We start from the raw sequence: 19,784 nt of genomic DNA, 5'->3' as shown, positions 1-19,784 counted from the left end.
AGTAACACCTCATATTCCAGCTGACTAGCCTCTAAATTGACAGCATGAACAACAATTTCTCTAACTTCTGGTATTTTTCTCTCCCTCCTCTTTTTCTCTATTCCAATTCCCTATTTTGGCTCCCCTCTTCCCTCTTATTTTTTTCCTCACCTGCCTATCAGCTTCCTCTGGTGCTTCTCCTCCTTCCCTTTCTCTCATGGTTCACTCTCCTCTCCTACAAGAAGCTTTCTCCTTCAGCCCTTTACCTTTTTCATTTATCACCTCCCAGCTTCCCACTTCATCCACCATCCCACACCCACCAGGGGAACTTGATATTCAGGTCCAGATGCTAAGTATCACAGCTTTGCAAGCATGGTTTTTATTTTGCTGGTCTCTCACCTGGCTTCACCTATTGTCTTCCAGCTTGTATCTCTTGCCCACACCCACTTTTTTATTCTGGCTTCTTCCCCCCTCCTGTCCAGTCCTGATAATGAGTCTCAGACAGAAACATTGACTGTTTATTCCTCTCTATAGATCCTGCCTGTGTTTCTCCAGCATTTTGTGTATGTTGCTCTGGATTTCCAGCATCTGCAGAATATCTTGTATTGACAGTAAATGAATGGTTCTATCATCTGGCCAGTTGGTATCTGACATTGAGCGTAGTGTCCCTAAGTGAACTTGATGTTTAGGTCCAGATGTTAAGTACTGTATCATAGGTTTGCAACCATGATATTTACTTAGCTGGTCCAATTCAAATTTTCTTCCAATACTAATCATTAGATGGTAAAGGATTAGGCAAGGGGAGTGCCATTAATAAAGAAGAGTTGGTAAAGCTCTGTATTGTTAAAGATGGTCATCTCCTGGTATCTGTGTAGTGACAATATTACTTAATGTCTATCAGTGTACACCAGCAAGTTGCCTGAGTTCTTCTAAATACAGGCGCGTACTGCATTACTGGGTAGGCATGGTAATGGAGTGGTTAGCACAATGCTTTACAGTACCAGCAACCCTGGTTCAATTCCCACTATTGTCTGTAATGAGTATGTATGTTCTCCGCGTGACCATGTGGGTTTCCACCAGGTGCTCTGGTTTCCTCCCTCAGTCCAAAGGTGTAGCGGTTGGTGAGTTAGTTGATCGTTGTAAATTGTCCCGTGAATAGGTCAGGGTTAAATTGGGGGTTGTTGGTCAGCACAGCTCAAAGACTCAGAAGGGCCTATTTTGCACTGTATCTCAATAAAAAAAATATTATTTGAGGAATCAAATGGGAATCAACTTGGTGAAAACAACATAAAACTATTGAGGAAGATCGCTGATAAAGCAACTGAAGAAAGATCAGCCCAGAACATTGATCCAAGGAATTCTTTCCCCAATGCCCTGGAGCTGAGATATTTGGCCCTTAACACTCATATGCAATTTCTTCTGTATTGCAACTGTCCCCTTAATGCCAATTGACTTTAATTTTACATAGGTTCCTTGCTGCTTCATTCTGACAAGTGCTGACTGGTTGTCAAGGCTCTGCCTCTGGTATTCAGCTCTTTTGTTCATTTTTCATCCAAAGTTATAATGAGGTCCAGAGATGAATGGTTCTGGCAGAATCCAAAATGAGCAGTCGTGAGTAGTTTACTGATGAACAATTGCTGCTTAATAACATAGTTGATAATTGAAGAATAGACCAACGTAGCATTTGTCGGCCAGCTTCAATCTGTTATTTCCATATTTCTGGAGGGAAGACATATCTGGTCAATTATGCCAGCATTACACCAGTGGATGAATTGATTGGTTAGAACACTACTGATTGCAGTAAAATATTGTCTAGTGCCATAGTATTTGCCACATTCAGGACTATCACCTGTTCATCGATATCACATTGAAAAAGATAAAGATAAGGGTTAGCTTTATTTGTCACATGTACATGGAAACATAGAGTAAAATGTGTTTTTTGTATCAGTTCAAATTAATGAGTATTGTGCTGGTTATTACCTTTGCTTCGGCCTGTGACAGCGGTGTCATTAGCAAACTTGAATATGGCATTGGGACAGATTCTCTTTAAGCTATATGTCAATGATTTGGATGATGGAATTGATGGCTTTGTGGCCAAGTTTGCAGATGATATGAAGATAAGTGGAGGGGCAGAGAGTTTTGAGGAAGTAGAGAGGCTAGAGAAGGACTTAAGAGAAATTCGGAGAATGGGCGAAGTGGCAGATGGAATAGAGTGTTGGGAAGTGTATGGCCATGAACTTTAGTAGAAGAAATGCAAGAGTTGACTATTTTCTGAATGGAGAGAAAATACAAAAACCTGAGGTACAAAGGGACTCAGGAGTCTGTGTGCAGGATTCCCTAAATCTTAATTTGCATGTTGCATCTGCAGTGAGGAAGGTAAATGCAATGTTAACATTCATTTGAAGAGGACTAGAAAATAAAAGCAAGGATGTAATGGTGAAACTTGAGAAATCACTGGTGAGGCCTCACTTGAAGTATTGTGAGCAGTTTTGAGCCCCTTATCTTAGAAAGGATGTGCTGAAACCGGAGAGTGTTCAAAGATGCTTCACAAGCATTATTCTAGGATTGAATGGCTTGTCATATGAAGAGCATTTGATGGCTCTGGACCTGTATTCACTGAAATTCAGAAGAATAATGGGTAACCTCATTGAAACTTATCGAATGGTGAAAGGTCTTGATAGAATGGATGTGGAGAGGATGTTTCCTATGGTGGGAGAGTCTAAGACCAGAGGATGCAGCCTCAGAATGGATGGCGTGTCCTTTTAGGATGGAGATGAGGAGGGATTTTTTTAATCATAGACCAATTAAAGGCTGCTGTGGAGGTCAAATCTTTATGTATATTTAATACATTCTTGATTGGTCAGGATATGAGGGGGCACAGGGAGAAAGCAGGAGATTGGGACTGAGAGGAAAACTGCATCAGCCATGATGAAATGATGGAGCAGACTCGATGGGCCAAATGGCCTAATTCTGCTCCTATATCTTATGGTCTTATCGCTTTACCTTGTTCTAGCTTAATGCACTGCGTAATTGTTTGTTCTGTATGAACGAGATGCAAGACAAACTTTTCACTGTATCTTAGCACATGTAACAGTAATAAGCCAAAACCAATGGCAATCTCAGACTCTTCAACCTCAAATCATAAGCAAAAATGCACAAGCTGAGGAATGTGGGGAAATATTTTACATTTGTCTGGAGTATAACTTCAAGCAGCTTAGCATCTTAGAAGACCAAACAGTTGTCCCGATTGTCAAGCTGTTCACCTCTGAAACTTTCACTCCCTCCATGGGCATATTGTGGTTGGAATATGTTCCATCGAGTACTGCACTGCAGTAACACAGTAAGGCTACTTCACGGGACCACCCAAAGCTTCCAATATCTAACATTATGTCTCAAGCACCTTCCACAAGGGGATGTAAGCTCCCAAACAAACAGCATGCATTTCTGGTTCGGAAGCATACAACTATTCTTTCCTCATTGCTTTGTCATAAGTTGTACTATGCACTAACTCATCAAGACTCCATTGACTTTACCTCCCAGCGAGTTGACACATGACAGCACCACCACTTGTAATTTCTCCTACACGCTACACAGTAGCTGGTCTGAAGTGGTCCATGGGGCTTAAAATGAACTCAAAATATTACAGCATAGTACAGGCCCCTCGGCCCATAATATTGTGCCAACCTTTTAATCTACTGTAAAATCAACCTAACCCTTCCCTCCTACAGAGAACACCATTTCCCTATCATCTATGTGCCTCTCTAAGAGTCTCTTAAATGCCCCTGATGTATCTTCCTTTAGCACCAGTCCTGGTAGGGCATTCCACACATTCACTATTCTCTGTGTGAGGAATTTATCTCTGACATCCCCCCCCCCCATACTTCCCTCCAGTCACCTTAAAATTATTCCCTCTAGTATTAGCCACTTCCACCCTGGAAAAAAAAACCTCTGGCTATCCACTCAATCTATGCCTCTTATCACCATGTAAATCTCTATCATCTCTTTCCAGCCGCCTTTGCTCCAAGGAGAAAAGCCTAGCCCAAGTTCACCCAACCTATCCTCATAAGAGATGTCTCTAGTCCAAGCAGCATCCTGGTAAATCTTTTCAGCACCCTCTCTAAAGCTTCCACTATAATGAGGCAGCCAGAGCTGAACGTCGTATTCGAAATGTGGTCTAATCTGGCTTGAAGACAGGTCATCACCACCTACTCAGATACAATTAGATATGGGCAAAGACTGGCATTCATGTAAGATCCATAATTCATTAATAGATTAAAAAGAAAATATTATTGTTTGACTTCTCTGTGGGACAACTGTCCCATGTTTGGTAAGAATATAAGTTATTAAAGAGGGCCTGCATTCAGTTCCGATGCCAATGGCAGGTGATAGTCTGGTGTTATTTTTATTGAGTCTGAACTTGCTGAGACTGATGAGCCATGGGAGTTCGCTATTGACTTATCCCAATGATGGATTTAATTTTGTCAATCAATTAACTCTCTACAGCAGATTGTTATGCATTTTAATGTCTTTGCAAGAATGGTATGGAAAAGCCCCTCTCTTAATACAGCCAAAAAGCTTTTCCAGCCTAGGCTTTCCCAGTTGCCAAGGCTTTCAAAGATGTCTGAATGATTGTGAAAGTGAATGTATCATGGAACTGTAATGAACGATCCTGAGCCATTAAACAAAGCTACTAAATAACTATAATAAGTAAACTAAGACTCTCAAACACTGTAAGCAATTATCAACATTAATGCAATCTCAGTTCAAACATAGACATCTTTCTTGTTTTTCCTTCATGCTTCCAGACTCTGAGAGGCTGATGACACACTGAGAAATGCAATAATTCTATCCTTCGAATTGTATTGATTCTATTACTTGCATCCTTCACATACATGAGGAGTAGAAATCTTTAATTATATCTCCATCTAAATGTGCAAAGTGCAATTTATAGTAATTTGTAATAAATAGTATGTACAACAGGACAGCTAATATAACATAGAAATACAATTGTATCAGCATGAATTAATCAGTCTGATGGCCTGGTGGAAGAAGCTGTCCCAGAGCCTGTTAGTCCTGGCTTTAATGCAGTGGTACCATTTCCCAGATGGTAGCAACTGGATCAATTTGTGGTTGAGGTGACTCGGGACTCCAATGATCCTTTGGGCCCTTTTTACACACTTGTCACTGTAAATGTCGTGAACACTGGGAAGTTCACATCTAAAGATGCACTGGGCTGTCCATATCACTCTCTGCAGAGTCCTGCGATTGAGGGAGGTACAGTTCCCATACCGGGCAGTGATGCGGCCCTTCAGGATGCTCTCAATTGTGCCCCTGAAGAAAGTCCTTAGGGTTCGGAGGTGCATACCAAACTTCTTCGACCGTCTGATGCGAAAGAGGCGCTTTTGTGCTTTTTTTCACCACACAACCAGTAGGTACAGACAACATGAGATCCTTGGTGATGTGTATGCCAAGGAACATGAAGCTGTTCACCCTCTCAACCCCAGATCTATTGATGTAAATAGGGGTTAGCCTGTCTCCACTCCTTCTGTAGTCCATAACCAGCTGCTTTGTCTTTGTGACATTGAGAGAGAGGCTGTTTTCTTGACACCATTGTGTCAGGGTGATGACCTCTCTGTAGGCTGCTTCATTATCATTTGAGATTAAGCCAATCAATGTAGTATCGTCAGCAAATTTAATGAGCAGATTGGAGCTGTGGGTGGTGACACAATCACGGGTATACAGACAGTAAAGGAAGGGGCTGAAGACACAGCCCTGAGGGGCACTAGTGTTGAGGGTCAGAGGGGCAGAGGTGAGGGAGCCCACTCTTACCACCTGACAGGAGGTCCAGGATCCAGCTGCACAAGGCAGGGTGAAGGCCAAGGTCTCTGAGCTTCTTGTCGAGCCAGGAGGGAATTATGGTGTTGAATACTGAACTGTAGTCCAAGAGCAACATTCTGTTGTTCGCATTTCTTTATATGTTGCAGGATGTCCAGTTAACAGTAACAGATTTTGTTTCCTAAAGGGCATATACTAAACAGACTAGAAAATGGGCTGAAAGATGGCAGATGGAATTTAATGCAGACATGTGTGAGGTGTTACACTGTGAGAGGACAAAGCAGAGTAGGACTTACACAGTGAATAGCAGGACACTGAGGAGTGTGTTAGAACAAAAGGATCTCAGAACACAGATCCATAATTCCTTGAAAGTGGAATCACATGCAGTTAGGGTGGTAAAGAAAGCTTTTGGCACATTGGCTTTCATAAATGTGCCAAGCTGTTTCAGAGTATTGAATGCAAGAGTTGGGATGTTATTTTGAGGTCGCATAAGACATTAGTGAGGCTAAATTTGGAGTATTGTCTGTAGATAAGGTCACCCACCTACAGAAAAGGTATCAATGAGATTGGAAGAGTACAGGGAAATTTTAAAAGGACGTTGCTGGGACTTGAGGACCTGAGTTATAGAGAAAGATTGAATAAGTTATGGCTTTATTTCTTGGAGTGTAGGAGAATGAGGGGAGATTTAATAGAGGTATACAAACTTATGAGCAGCCTATATAGGGTTATTCCAAGTAGGCTTTTTGCGCCAAGGTTGGGTGGGAGGATTATGGAGGCTATGATCCAAATGTGGCTCAATGGGACTCAAGTTTCCTGAAATACAGTCTAGGCATGGAACAGTATGCATTCCTTCTCATAGTATAGGAATGGTTAAGCATGTTGGGACTTCTGGTGCTGCAGATTATATACTGATGATAATTGGGCAGAGATTTCTTCAGACAAGACTGATTGAAGTCCCCAGAAATTTCCTTGGAAGTTTATGAAGATTTGGTATGACATCTAAAACTCTGACACATGTCTATAGATGTGTGGTGGAGAGCATATTGACTGGTTGCATTATGGTCTGGTATGGAAACACTAATGCCCCGAATGGAAAAGCCTTCAAAAAGTAGTGAATATGGTCCAGTCCATCATGGGTAAAGTCCTCCCCACCACTGAGCATGTCTACATGGAGTGTTGTCACTGGAAAGCAGCACATCCATCATCAAGAACCCCCACCACCAAGGCCATGCTATCTTCTTGCTGTTGTCATCAGAAGGAAGGTACAGGAGCATCTGGACCCTCACCACGAGGTTCTGGAACAGCTGTCATCTCTCAACCATCAGGCTCTTGAACCAGAGGGGATAACTTCATTCAACTTCACTCGCTCCATCACTGTACTGTTTCCACAAACTATGGACTCACTTTTAAGGACTATTCATCTCAAGTTCTCAATACTTGTTGTTTTGCTTGTTTGTTTGTCTATGATTTATTTATTTGTTTTCTCAGCTCAAGCTGGTAAAACCTGAGAGACGTGCACAACCAAGCATGTTCACTTATCAATAGCCAGGAACTTACGGATTATTCTACTGCTGTTTAGTATTGTGGCTTTCTGAATGTTTACATAGATATAGCTGTGTAAGCCTAATTGTTTAATGCTATTATCTAGTGACTTTATAATATCTACAACCCGGATGACACCAGTTGTAGATATTACTATCGGGACAATGTATTCTTTCTTCATGTTCCAATGTCTTTCAATTTCCTCTACTAATTCAGCATATTTCTAGTGTTTCTTACTTAATGATTTCTATAAGTTGTGTGCTTTTGAAATGGCTATATCTATAAAATAAGTTGTTCCTGCTTGTTTATCCTGTGTTATTATATCCAAACAGTTATTATGGATTGTCCTATCTGTAATAACAGATCGGTCATAATATAATTTGTGGCATTTTGATTCTAAAACTGGATCAGGCTTGCATTTATAGTAAGGTGTGATTTTATTTATGAGTTTGTATTTTAAAGCAAGCTTTTGATGAATGATGTTTGCCACTTGATTGTGCCTGTGTAAGTAATCATTTTGTGTTAAACTGCTACAGGATCCTGTAATGTGTTGGATTGTTTCTAGTTTTTCTTGGCAGTTTTTACATTAATCATCTTGAATTTGTTGGTCTTTCATTATGTATTTTTGATAATTTTTTGTGTTAACAACCTGGTCCTGTACTACCACAAGGAACCTTTTTGTTTCTGGGAAGAGACTCCAACCCTGACCCAGGCATTCAATGCTTCTTTGTTGACATCTAGTTTGCTCAGATCATGCGGATGTCTTCCATGGAGGTCATGCTCTTCCATTGGTTAACCTTTTCTTCAATAATGATAATTTTTTCATTTTTCTGCATTGTGCTCTCATTTAAGTTTAGCAGTGTGTATTTCGTATCAGAATTGAAATGCTTGTATGGAGTGCTGATTCCTGTTTTCATTGATGAAAGTATATCCTTAAAAGTTTTATCTGACTTTTGTGTAGATTTTTAATATTATTATTATCATTATTATTGTTTTCTTTTTTCTATGTGCACAGTTTGGTGTCTTTTGCACATTGGATGTTTGTCCGTCCTGTTGGATACAGTCTTTCATTGATTCCATTGTGTTTCCTGGATTTTCTGTGTATGCTTGCAAGAAAGTGAATCTCAGGGTTGTATATGCTGCCATACCGTATATGTACTTTGATAATAAAATTTACTTTGAAATTTCAACTGTGCAAAATAACAGTTTGGCATCAACAATATTGGCTAAATCAGCTGGTTCTGTGCTGTGGCACACTATGAATCCATTTTTACAACAAACCTTTAGTTCATGGTAACCTTTATTTTTCGGATTTATTTACAATAAATAAGCAAGTTTCTTTGGGTCATTAGACAAGGCCTCTTGATTGTTAGACGATCAATATACCCGTGATTTATTGTTTCATAATAGTGTAAATATAGTAATTTTCTAAGAATATATCACCCAGCAAACTTTAATTGTGTCAACACTCAAGAGCATGCAATTGTTTTGGCTAATTCAAAGTCAAAAATTATTGTGCTTAAATTGCCAGTATAATTGTAAAATAATTTCTATTACATTAGTTTTCCAATTAAGTCTCACATCTTGGTATAGTAATTGTTTATGAGTTACATCACATCAATTATCAATGGTTAAATGATGGTCAATAAATTTAATTATATTACTTCAGAAAATGTTTCATGCATCAAGGAATTAAATTCCTCAGAAGTCTGGATGGTACACATTTAGCTCCAACCCACTCATAGAATGAACAGGCTATGACAGATACAGGCATTATAGTAAATCTGCACAGGAACTCAGGAGAAAGATGAACTGATAGTGCCAATTAAAACTAAACTAGAATATGATTTCAACCTTACTCCAAGCTTGCTTTAGCCATAAGAATAGGGCATATGTTTTTATTAAAATTTGAGGGACTACTAAAGATTAGATTAGCTTTGTTTATCATGCGTACACTGAAACATGTAGTGAGGTACATTGTTTGAGTCAAATCAAATCAGTAAGAATTGTATTGGGCAGTCCGTTAGTGTCGCCATGCTTCTGCGCCAACATAACATGCCCACAACTCACTAACCCTAACCTGTTCATCTTTGGAATGTGGGAGGAAACCAGAGCAGCCCTAGATAAAACCCACGCAGCCAAGGGGAGACTGTTATAAACCCCTTACAGACAATGGCGGGAATTGAAACCCACTGTTATAGCTGCCACTGTAAAGTATGCACTAACCAAGTGTCAGTATAAGGCATATTTGATGTTAGAGTTGAATTTCCTCCTTTAAACATTTTCATTCTGGCGTCTTCTCCTTTCTCTCTGGTCCTGAAGAAGGATCTTGGCCCGAACTGTTGACTGTTTATTCTCTTTCATAGATGCTACTTGGCATGCTGAGTTTCTCTAGCATTTTGTGAGTGTAACTTTGGACTTCCAGCATCTGCAGAATTTCTCACCTTTACTATTTCTGTCCACTTTTGACTTTGTTCTATTTCTCCATCCTTTATAATAAAGACAGTAGTGGTCCTGCAGTGCCTCCAAGTTTAGCGAATACTTTGTCTTACAATGGGCATGATTACCATGAAGGTTCTTAGGGATAGGATCGTTTGAATAACAGGGGTAGGCACAGCTGGATTAGTACAATAAGTACAACTGTTCTGGCATTATATAGTTACATTACCACCATCGTTTTCTACCAAGGAACTAACTAATCTTCCAAAACTCAAAGATTAAGGTTATATCTGCAATGCATGGACAGTAACCCAGAAGAGAAGTATTCTAACCCTTTTTAAGCGTCTGCAGCCTCAATTTTGGCAGGCACGTGGTGTTTAAATGTGAAGATTACAGATTCTTGGATGAAAATTCACTGAATCTTTACTTCCTGGAATTTTTTTGTGTTATTAAAAACATAGATTAAAAATAACACTATTTGAAGGGATGATAATGTTGTTCAAGAATATGTTTTTTTCTCTAAAAATCTTATTAGACTCTAATTTCAGCATTACTTTTGGCTCACACTGAGTTGGTGCTGTTACAAAGATAACAGCTGTGTAATTCATTTATCCTGTACAATTACCATAATCATGAATGTATCCACTGTCTGTAAGGGACAACAAAGCATATTTAAGATAAGACATTTAGTGAATATCATTAGTTTTGGCAATAAAAGGAAAACTCTCAGAACTGGCATAAATAAACATGGCAGATGATTTCTGTTCTCCTTTTCCTCTAACCAAAATCATTTAAAATACTTTGAACATTATATTAAGCTTGAGATGTGAAACAGAGAAGGTTGTGTAATTTTGATTGCTGACAGTTTTAAATTTAAACCATGTCACCTATCAAAAGGAATACTGTCTGTTTTAAATGTCCACCCAGGTGTTTCATGTGAATACATCTTTCATCTTACTGCTGATGCATCAATACGCCTCAGGACAATTAAGCTTTTGATTTTTGCTCCTGACGATGATCTACTTTCAATCAAACTTTAAACTCAGACATCATGTTCTTTGCTGTGTGTATTCAGTCAGATGGCATTTTTCAGATTATGCTGGAGCACTTTTTGGTAAACGTTCATGATAATCACTGAGAGTGATTTTGATATGCAATGGGGAAAAAAAGCACATAAAATTATTCAGTAAATTTATTATTAATTGGAGATAAAATACATCAATGTTTTAGGGCATATCCAGATCCACTGTGGGTGAGGGTCCTGTGGGAAATGAACCCCACCCACTTGTTCTTCAACCATGGGCGGCATGGTAGTGCAACGATTAGCGCCACACTTTACAGCGCCAGCGATACAGGTTCAATTCCAGCCGCTGTCCATAAGGGGTTTGTACATTCTCCCTATGACCATATGGGTTTCCAAAGAGGAGGTTCAGTAAGCTGTGGGCATGCTATGTTAGTGCTGGAAGCATGGTGACACTTACCGGCTGCCCCCAGCACCTCCGCAGACCGTGGAGGTCGTTAACACAAAACCACGCATTTCACTGTTTCTTTTGACAAATAAGGCTAATCTTAAACTCTGAACCTTCAGCCTGATGTTAATTCCCTGTCTGTGGCCTGTAAAATAATAGGATGAAAATGCGCTGGAGGTCCATTATTGGCACGTTTGACCTCCTACACTGCGACCGGACTCACAACCGAGTACAGTGCCAGTTCCTAATGCACCAAGCGAGGATTTGGATGCAGCTTGCATTCTTGAATTGAATTTAATGGAATGATCTTTATTGTCATTATACATAGGTACAATTCTGTCCCCAGCTTTACATTAACGTGTGATTACTACAAGAAAGTTAATTGCAGGGAAGTATAGGGGGGGATGTCAGAGGTAAGTTTTTTTACATAGAGAGTTGTGGGTGCATTGAACTTGCTGCACTGGGTGGTGGTAGGGGAAGCTGCATTGGGGACATTTTTGAGACTCAGATAGGCACATGGATGAAAGAAAAATGGACGGCTATGCAGAAGGGAAACGTTAGATATATTTTGAAGTAGGTTAAAAGGCCAGCACAACATTATGAGCCAAGGGGCCTGCACTGTGCTGTATTGTTCTGTGTTCCCTATGTTCTTAATATTCAAGACTACTCCATTCAATCTAATGGGGTTGCTGACCTTTCCTGAAAAGGTAAGTTCAACTGAAGCTTTTTTAATAATTTTATTTTAATTTTATTTATTTTACTTTGGTTTAATACATTTTAGCTATTTTTTTCATAATTACTTCAAGCCACCTTTTTAATTATTTAAGTTATTTAAATGGTGTAGTAACTGCTCTGAATATCAGAGACATTTCAACACAATGAAACCTGCCTTTGAAGCAGCAAGCTGTGAACGGCTGTCAGGATGGTGCGGGGGTGGGGGGTGTTTCCACCACCTGAGCCTTGGTCACTATTTATGACATGCGCTACCTAACAAAAGTGTCGCAGTGTTCGGGAGGCTCTTTGTACATTAGATCCCACTGGTGATATGTAAGTATACACAGCAATGGATTAGCATGGGGAGCCAAGGGCAGATTTGAATCAGGCACAATTCAGTCCACACATCATCTGCTGATGCACAGGATAAATTGCCCTTGATTAACGGACAAACTACACAGAAAATATTTTTCTTGTACGTACACGCTGACTCTTGCAATATCAAATTTGGAGTGTACCTTAGATATTTTGTACACTTTTTGGCATTCCATAGCTAAAGACTTGCATTAATATAGTGTCAAAGTGCGGTGATATATTTAATCACTATTAGATTACAGCAATTGAACAACAATTTCTCTAACTTCTGATAATTTCTTCCCCTTCCCATCTGTCTTCTTCCATTTCAACCCTGGATCCCCTCTTTATGTCTTCTTCACTCCTCACCTGCCTATCACCTCCCCCTGGTGCCCTTCCTCCTTCCTTTTCTCCCATGGTCCACTTTCCTCTCCTATTAGATTCCTTCTTTTCACGCCCTCTACCTTTTCCACCTATCACCTCCAAGCTTCTTGCTTCATCCCTCCTCCCCCACCCATCCGGCTTCACCTATCACCTCCAAGCTTCTTGCTTCATCCCTCCTCTCCCACCCATCCAGCTTCACCTATCACCTTCCAGTTTGTAATCCTTCTCCTCCCCCAACCTTCTTAGTTTGGCTTCTTCCCCCTTCCTTTTCAGTCCTGATGAAGGGTCTCAGCCCAAAATGTCAACTGTTCATTTCTTTCCATGGATGTTACCTGACCTGCTGAACTCTTCCAGCATTTTCTGTGTGTATTCTGGATTTCCACCATCTGCAAAATCCATTAGTTTATAAGTTGCAGATACATTTGGTCTTGTTATCTTAAGCAGCCTCTGAAGTGTAGAGAGATGGAAAGGTTTAGTTGCTCAGGGCTGAGGCATTTGCAACCTCCAGGTTATTGATGAAGTGCAACCATAGTCAAAAAAGTAAGGAAAAGCAATAGATAATTTACGTTGAGCAACATCCTAGAAGCTACTGAAGAATAAATGATATTCCATTATTGCTTCTATTGGATGAAAAAGCATGTTAGTCAGCTTCCCTTTATCTTCTTCGAAAAATGCCATAGATCCTTTACAAGTGCATGAGTGGGCAAAATAGCATCAAATTTGAAAACTCATTCAAACATTAGCATTTTTAGCAATCTAGCCACATTCTCAGCACAAAAATCAGCCTAGTTTTGATGCTGTTCTAGTTATTTTTAGACAAATGTCTCTGCCAAGTTATTTCAAAGAGTGCCAATCATCAAATGTTAAACCAACATGAGAACGTAAGGAACAGAAGCAGGAGTAGGTCATATGACTCACTGAGTCTGCTTTGCCATTCAACACTATCACACATGATCTAATCTTGGTCTCAGCTTCACTTTCCTCTTTCTTCTTCATTATGCTCGCCTTTCTTATTGAGCAACTTACAAATAGCTATACCTAGAGGGTGGTAAGTCTGTAGAATGAGCTGCCAGTGGAGGTCATGGATATGGGTTCTATTTCAGCATTTAAGAGAAATTTGGATAGAAATATGCATGAGAGGGTGGAAGATTATGTTCTGAGTGCAGGTCGATGGGACTAGGCAACATAATAGTTCAGCACAGGCCAGGTGAGCCAGTAGACAGGTTTCTCTGTTGGGGTGCTCTATGACTCCTTGACTATAGTCATACAAAAATGAACACCAAACCAAATTAACAACTGCAACAGAGACAGGATTAATGAGGTAGGTTTCAAGGATGTTCTTAAAGGGGGAGAAGCAATGATGTTTAAGAAATTAATTCCAGAGCTAGAGGTATTTATTGTGAAGCTGGTTTTTATTGTGAAGTATATCATTAATCCATAGAGCTTCTATAATAACCTTTTAGTGACATGTTATTTCTCTGTATTTAGATTTTCTTGAGTTATTATAATCAAAGGATCAGAATCAAAACCAGGTTTATTATCACTAAGTCATGAAATTTGTTGCTTTGTGGCAGCAGTAGAGTGCAATACATGAACATAATTACTATACTTAAAATAAGAATTATTTTTTTAAAAAAGGAATGCAGAAAGAGAACAAAATATTGAGGTAGTGTTGATGGGTTCGTGAACCATTCAGAAACCTGATGGCGGAGAGGAAGGACCCATTCTTAAAACATCAAGTGTGTGTCTTCAGGCTCCTATGCCTCATCCCTGATGATAGTAATGAGCAGAGCACATGCTCTGGATAGTGAGGGCCTACTTCATACAGTACTTTAACTGGAACAGCACGGCACGTGAACAGGTCCTTCAGCCCAACACGTTTGTGCTAGCCACTATGCCATTTTCCACTGCTCTTCCATCCTCCCATGGTCTTTATCTCTCAATTGCTTTCCTTGTTCACCTGGCCTGTCAGATTTGGATTCAGATTAATTTATTGTCACATAAACAGAGTTCACTGGAACTCCTTGCCTATGGGAAGCATTAGTAGATGTCTCAATACCTCTCAAACATTGTTGGCATATCTGCTTCTGCCGCTTCCCCTGGCAGCACAATGACTCGCATAGAATTACAGAGTTATACAATATGGCAGAGGTCCTCCTGCCCATCACAAGGAGACACTCGTTCACGATCACTACCACAAAAGTGCTGCCCCACAGGCATTCATTTATACCTGTCCAGTTTCAGTCATGGTCATCGTGTTATGTAGCATAGAATCAGGCTCTTTGATCCATCTCCTCCATGCTAATCTGAGTTCTTCTGTCTTGTCTGCATCTATCCCGTATCCTTCTAGACCAGGGGTTCCCAACTTGGAGTCCATGGATCCCTTTCTTAATGGTATTGGTCCATGGCTTAAAAAGGTTGGGACCCTTCCTGTCCATAAGTCTTTAAAGCTTTTGAATTGTGTTTCTTAAACCATAAGACAATAATACATAGGAGCAGGATTAGGCTATTCAGCCCATCGAGTCTGCTCCGCCATTCCATCATGGCTGATCCTGGATCCCACTCAACCTCATAAACCTGCCTTCTCGCCGTATCCTTTGATGACCTGACCAGTCAGGAAACTATCAATTTTCACTTTAAATATACCCACAGTCTTGGCCTCCAGAGCTGTCTGTGGCAGAGCATTCCACTATTCTCTGGCTGAAAAAAATCCTCCTTACCTCTCTTCCAAAGGGTCGCTCCTCAATTTTGAGGCCGTGTCCTCTAGTTCTGGATACTCCCACAATAGGAAACATCTTCTCCACATCCACCTTTTCTAGTCGTTTCAACATTGGATAGTCCTTTCAACATTGGATAGGTTTCAATGAGAATCCCCATCATTGCTCTGAATTCCAATGAGCACAGGCCCAAAGCTGCCAAATGCTCCTCATATGTTACCCCTTTTATTATTATTTCCTTGTTTTGTATTCTATTCCCTTTGAAATGAATGCCAAGATTGCATTTGCCTTCTCTACCAAAGACTCAACCTGTAAATTAAGCTTCTGGGACTCTTGCACGAGGACTCCTAAGTCCCTTTGCACCTCTGATGTTTGAATTTTCTCCCCATTTAGATAATAATCTGCAGTATTGTTCCTTTTACCAAAATGCATCATCATATATTTCACAACACTGTATTCCATCTGCCACTTTTTTGCCCATTTTTCCAATTTGCCCAAGTCCTTCTGCAATGGTAGTGCTTCTTCAGCACTACCTATGCCTCCACCTATTCTTCGTATCATCCGCAGACTTTGCCACAAAGCCATCAATTCCATTATCTAAATTATTGACAAACAATGTGAGAAGTAGCCATCCTAATACTGACCCCTGAGGAATAGCACTAGTCACCAGCAGCCAATCAGAAAAGGCCCCCTTTATTCCTATTCACTGTCTCCTGTCTGTCTTGTGTCTCTTACCTTCTGTGTTAAGTATTTACCACATTCTCTAGCGGTTCAGCTCATTCAATATACCACCACCTTCACCGTGGGAAAGCCTCCTCTTCCGGTCCCCTTATAATCTTTTCACTCTCACCTTAAACCCCTGTACCTAATAAAGTGGCCATTGAGTTTATGTCTGTGGTCTTCTATTACTGTAGCCTATCCACTTCAAGGTTTGACATATTGTGCATTCAGAGATGCTCTTCTAAATGTCACTGCTGTAATGTATGGTTACTTGAGTTACTGTCACCTTCCTGACAGTCTGGTCATTTTCCTCTTGCATCCCTCATTTACAATGCATTTTTGCCCACAGAATTTCTGCTCACTGGATTTTTTTTTTGCACCATTTAGCTCTAGAGACTGGTTTGCATGAAAATCCCAGGAGATCAGAAGTTTCTGTGATACTCATACCATCCCATCTGGCACCAACGATCATTCCATAGTTAGGTTCTGTAGATCACATCTCTTCCCCTATTCTGATGTTTGGTCTGAACACCAACTGAACCTCTTGACCATGTCTGCATGTTGTATGCATGGATTTGCTGCTACATGATAGGCTGATTAGATATTTTGCATTCATGAGCAAGAGGACAGGTGTACCTAATAAAGTGGCCACTGAGTATAAAAGTCTGGATGTGCCAGAATGTCCCAACACGTGCTGCATTTTGCTTTTTACGCCTTGGTTTGGAATCTGTTGGAGATGGTTTGATTTTGCCGAACAACGAATCAGGTCACCTGAGTATTCAGTTGGGTGCAAAAGAAATGTTTAAGAGCTAAATATAAAGTTGTGAATTTTATTCTCACTAATGAAAATCCAACATAATAAAATCAAAGGAAATAAAGACATTTTTCTCATAGTATTGAACTCATGAAAAGTGTTCGCAATATGTGTTTTTAGAATGTCATTACTTGTTATCCTTCACGCATTTCTAACTTTAAATTGAAAATCTTTGAATGATACAGCGTAGGAGGAAACCATTTGATTTCTTGTGCCTGTGCCAGCTTTTTGAAGTGGGTATCCAGATAGTTTCCTTCCCTTTTTCTTTGCCCGTTCCTGGCAATATTCATTAGATATATACATTTAATTTCCTTTTGAAAATTGCCATTGAATCTGCTTTCACCAACATCATAATATAGTGTTTGAAATGCATTCTGCCATGGACAGTCTAGAGCTGGGCCTGGGACTTGCAGCCCCATCCTGTAAGCTACAGAAACTTCAACAGAAGCTCCAAAGACCTCATTCCTTGGAAAGGAAGAACACACCAAGAAGATGGGGATAACTTGAAGGATTTTCCCATGACAGAGTATTCGGATGAGCTGCTGTCAGCGGTGTATGTCCCAGTAGGGGTGAGAGGCTTAAGAAGAAGAAGAACAATACTATTGGAAAGAAAAATCAACAGAAGGATAAAACATAACAAGTATTTAGTATGTTCAAAAAGTTTAAATATTAAGCTCTTGACTTTCATAAGAGGGATCTCTTCTACCCCAATATTTTGAGGGTGAAAGAGATCCCTCTAGAAAAAGTAATAGCAGCAGAATTAAAGCAATAATCTTTGAGAGTAGGTGCTGTACTGATTTTTTTTATTAAATAGGTTTAAATTATATAGAGTCATAATTTTCAAGTAAACCATCATTGTTTTTATATTTGTTCATTTTGCGGGGTGTGAATATTGGAAGAATTCACTAGGAGTCCAAGACTGATTACTTGCTGAATCTTAGTAGTCAACTGAACTGGAGGGTCCAGAGGCATGTTTATATTTTGTGTTTTATTGAGGTACAGCACAGGAAACAGCCCTTTGAGCTTCACCACCTTGCCATCCTGCCACTGAACCCTAGCCTAATCACAGGACAATTCACAATGACCGATTAGCCTATCAGCCGGTACGTCTTTGGACTGTGAGAGAAAACAAACCACCCCGGAGAAACCCCAAGCGGTCACGGGGAGAAAACAAACTCCCACAGGCAGCAGTGGGAGGCCAGACCAGGGTAAGAAAGGTGGGATTACCTTTCCTGAAGAACAGCAGTGAATCAATTAGGTTTTTATAACAACTTTGTAGTTTCATTGTCATCAATACTGATACCAGATTTTTTCACTTCCAGACTGATTTGATTACTGGAGAATAAATATCCAGCTGCTACAGTGGGATTTAAACTTGCACCTCTGGATTATTGTTCATGTCTCTAGATACTAGTCCATAACAACATCAGTAAGCTTCCATAAAGTTTCCGAAAATTACATCCCTCTCTGTGATTTGAAAAGATTCATCTTCTATTGCAGTAGTACCTTTAATGGAGAAAGTTTGTACCCAAACACTTTGCAAAGTGGGGGATACATAATTTGCATGAAAAATGGGGGCTACGTAGTTAGCAATTTTTAATTGAATAAGGATTCTTAAAACAAAAACTTCACACCATCTTAAAAGATTCTTCCTATGGGCAGTTAATCGGATCAACAATCCTGGTTCATCCCTTCACCCCCACTCCTCTATTTATTATCTGCACTGTAAATACTTTAAACCAAGTTTTGTAATGCTAATTCCAATATAAGTACATGCTTGTATTTATACATATTTTATTTCATATTTGTACTTTAACCTCTAAAATTATTTGTTATATAATTCTTAATTCTTCTAATTCATGAATGTTGTTTTTATTAACTACGGCACAACCACCCACAAGTTCTTAATACGTGTAAATATATACGGCGAATAAAGTTGAGCCTTCATTTTTTTAATGAATTAAGCCAAGCACAGGTAATGTTTGAAATATGAAAATGAGCAGAACTTGATTGACTTTTTTTGTTTCTTTTTGAGAAGTCCCTTACATTAACTAAATATGTGATGAGAAGAAAATACTATTTTCAAAAGTATCTCAATTTCTCTAAACTTCTTTATCTAACTAATTTTGAACATAATCAAAACTCACAGGGAAGTTATTTTCTATTAGTAAATCTAATAGCCAACAATATGTAGAAATGTAAAGGACGCTTAAAATACTCTCCACAGCTGGACCTGTGATTGGCAAGTATTATGAAAAAGAAAATGTCAACTTCTTTTGGTATATTTTGACCTACACACCACAAAGGTTGAAGAATCAAACCTTTGATAAAGCAAAGCTTGTAAGTCCATTTGTAATTTGAAATAGAAATCTACAGATGGTGCTCATTCCATGAAGCGCATGCACAATTTTAAAAGTCATAACTTCTTTGAAGTAAGAAGCAAACATTGAATTTCCAAAATGTCTAAAGTAATTTTCAGCATTGTTTGAATTATTTTAGCTTTCAATCCCAGGATATGGCATAATGACCTATGGGTAAAATAATGATTTTTTTCCTTGTTTTCCCATTGTTTATGCCATATTTTGTTTGCTTCTTTATGCATAGAATGAGCGTTAAAATGATTACTACATAGTCTTTAAGTTTTGCTGTCTTTCCAAGCCTTGCTATACTATCGAACCAGAGCAGATGTCATCTCATTAGATCCTTGAGTGCTCCACCTGGTTCCCTGCTTCTTTAGTTTCTGTGCCAATCCAGAATGTATTTAATGTGTTACATGCCAGGCATATTTCACAAAGCTTCTGACATGGCTATTCACCA

The sequence above is a fragment of the Mobula birostris genome, chromosome 19 (assembly GCF_030028105.1).
Source record: "Mobula birostris isolate sMobBir1 chromosome 19, sMobBir1.hap1, whole genome shotgun sequence".
In the NCBI taxonomy this organism is placed as follows: Eukaryota; Metazoa; Chordata; class Chondrichthyes; order Myliobatiformes; family Myliobatidae; genus Mobula; species Mobula birostris.
Note: the sequence above shows the minus strand (reverse complement) of the source record.